Genomic DNA, 2,825 nt, shown 5'->3' on the forward strand with positions numbered 1-2,825 from the left:
TAGGGAGGATAGAAGGAGAATTGATGCCTTTGAGCTGTGGTGCTGGAGAAGAGTATTGAATGTACCATGGACTGCCAAGAAAACAAAGAGATTCATCCTAGAGAGGGTTAAACTGGGCTGGCCCTTGGAGGCAAGGATTCTGAGGTTCCATCTAACATACTTTGGACGTGTTGTAAGGAGGGACCGGTCCTTGGAGAGGGACATCATGCTTGGTAGGGTGGAGGGACGGCACAGGTGGGGATGACCCTCTATGAGGTGGACTGATTCAGTGACTGGGGTAATTGGGATTGGTGTATCAGAGACAGTGCGATTGGCACAGGACAGAGCAGAGTTTAGGGCTGTTGTACATGGGGTCACCATGAGTGACTCGACAGCACATAACAACAACAACCATCTAGTTGGAACCAACTCTTAGTTACCCTCCAACAAATTTGTTTTCAGAGGCAATAAATTGCACAGGAATTGTGGAGAAGCCTTTGGCTTGGCAGTGCAACTCCTTACCACTAAGCCACAAGTGTTCCCTTGACAATCCACTATACATTAAATATTTGTCACTAACCCCACAATACAAAGACACAAATTCTTCTTTGATTTTCCTTATTAATTGTCCAACTTACACATGCATGCGAAACGGCTGATAATACCATACTTGAATTAGGTTTACCTTAGTTATTAAGCAAACATCTTTATGCTTGCACTTTATAGAAGTCTTTGACAGCAAATTTGCTCAATGCAACATGCCTTTTCATTTATTGACTGCTGCCTCATGATTATTAATTGTGGATCCAAATAAAATTGAGTAATTAATAACATCAGTCTTTTTTCCTTTTATCATAAGGTTGCTTATTGGTCCAGTTGTGAGGAGTTTTGTTTTATGTTGAGTTAACCAATATTGCAGTCTGTAATCTAATCTTCTTCACAGAGTCACTCTTGAACATAGAGCATAGAGTAGCTAAAGTGATTGGAAGAAATGATAAAGTTAAAGAGTTGAACATATTATTTAAAAGAGCAAATAAAGAAGAATTCCATATCTTGAAGAAATGTGCAAAGACCTTAAGGTTGGAAAATAAACATGTTCAACATTGTTTAAGCTGAAAAAACTGAAGGGGAAAATCAAGCTTTTAGTTAAAAATTTAAGGCTTCCATAGGTTAAGAAAAATTATGCCGGAAACATTTTAAGAAGATTAGAAGAATGAATAGTATCACTATACCGAAAAAATCTGTTGACATGTCACCATTTCAGGAAGCAGCATAATATAATGGACTGAAGAGGTTGAAGAAAGAAATCCAAGTTGTACTAAAGGCAATGGCAAAAAGTAAGTCTTTAGAAATTGACAGGATACAAACTGAGATGCTTCAGCAAACTATTCAAAGATGGAAATTCTAATGAAACTATCTTAGAAATTTGGAAGTCAGCAACCTGGTTAAATGGCTGGAAAAAAAACCACCTACATGTCCATTGTAAAGAAAAAAATACAGCAGAATACAGAAAATTTTTAACAATGTCAGTATATGCTTAATAAAATTTTACTGAAAGTAATTGGAGCAATAAATTGACAGAGAATTTGCCGGAGTTCAAACTGGATTTAGAAGAGAATGCAGAATGAAGGATATCAATGCTGAAGTCAGAAAGATCTTGGCTGAAAGCAGAGAATGTAAACATGTTAATCTGTGTTTCAGTGAGTATGAAAAGATATTCAACTGTGTGGATCATAACAAATTATGTCACACTATAAAAAATTGGAATTATAGAATACCTAGCTATATTCATTGGGGACGCTGGACTGCATGGGCCGGGAATCGAATCCGGGCCTCCCGCGTGGCAGGCGAGAATTCTACCACTGAACCACCCCACTATGAGGTGGATTGATTCAGTGACTGGGACAATTGGGTTGGGAGTGTCAGAGACAGTGCGATTGGCACGGGACAGAGCGGAGTTTAGGGCTGTTGTACATAGGGTCGCTATGAGTCGCAGGCGACTCGACGGCACCTAACAACAACAACAGCTATATTCGTGCACAACTTGTGTTGAAACAGAATGAGAGAATATTTCATTATTCAAAATCAGGAAAATTGTGTGTCCGGATTGCATCTTTTTGCCATACTTATTTAATCTTTATGCTGATAAAACAATCCAAAGCACTGGACTGTATGAGGGGGAAAAAAGAACTCAACATCAGGATTGGAGGAAAACTCATTGACAACTTGTCATATGAAGACAGCACAACCAACCCTACTTGCTTAATGAGGAGAAAACTTGAAGTCTTCATTGTGGATTACATTTTAATATAAATAAAACAAAAATTCCCAATTGGACCAATAAGCAATTGCATGATAAACAGGAAATATTGAAATTATCTAGAATTTTTATTTTACTTAGACCCATAGTGAGCATCCATGGATGAATCAGTCAAGAAATCAAGGGGCATATTCCACTGGGCAAATTTCTAGCAAAAGACTTATTTAAAGTTAAAAAGTGAAGATAGCATTTATAGGACTCAGGTGCACTTTACTGAAGGCTTAGTCTTCAATCACCCCAAAATGCATACAAAAGCAGTATAGATAATAAGAAAGGATAAAGAATTGATGTGTTTGAATTATAATTTGGAGAAGACATTGGATATATAATATGAACTTCCAAAAGAACAATGAACTCTGCCTTGAGGTAAGTATATCAGAATGTTTCTTAGAAATTAGGATGGTCAAAACAAATATGAGATATTATCTCCCCCCGGTAATAATAGCAAAATTCAACAGAGCAGCAAACAACAAATGCTGGAGAGGTTACAGAGAAACTGGAACCCTTAGTCATTGTTGGTGGGAGT

At 37.6% G+C, this 2,825-nt stretch overlaps 1 non-coding gene across 1 annotated transcript; it reads right to left on the bottom strand.

Annotated features, from left to right (window-relative positions):
- Positions 1-1,785: 1,785 nt before the first annotated feature.
- TRNAG-GCC lies at positions 1,786-1,855 on the bottom strand. The gene has a single exon. It is a non-coding gene; the product is annotated as a tRNA-Gly (tRNA).
- Between the last annotated feature and the right edge of the window lie 970 nt (positions 1,856-2,825).

The sequence above is a fragment of the Elephantulus edwardii genome, unplaced genomic scaffold, assembly GCF_000299155.1.
Source record: "Elephantulus edwardii isolate Elephantulus edwardi_28Jun2011 unplaced genomic scaffold, EleEdw1.0 scaffold00244, whole genome shotgun sequence".
NCBI classification, from domain to species: domain Eukaryota; kingdom Metazoa; phylum Chordata; class Mammalia; order Macroscelidea; family Macroscelididae; genus Elephantulus; species Elephantulus edwardii.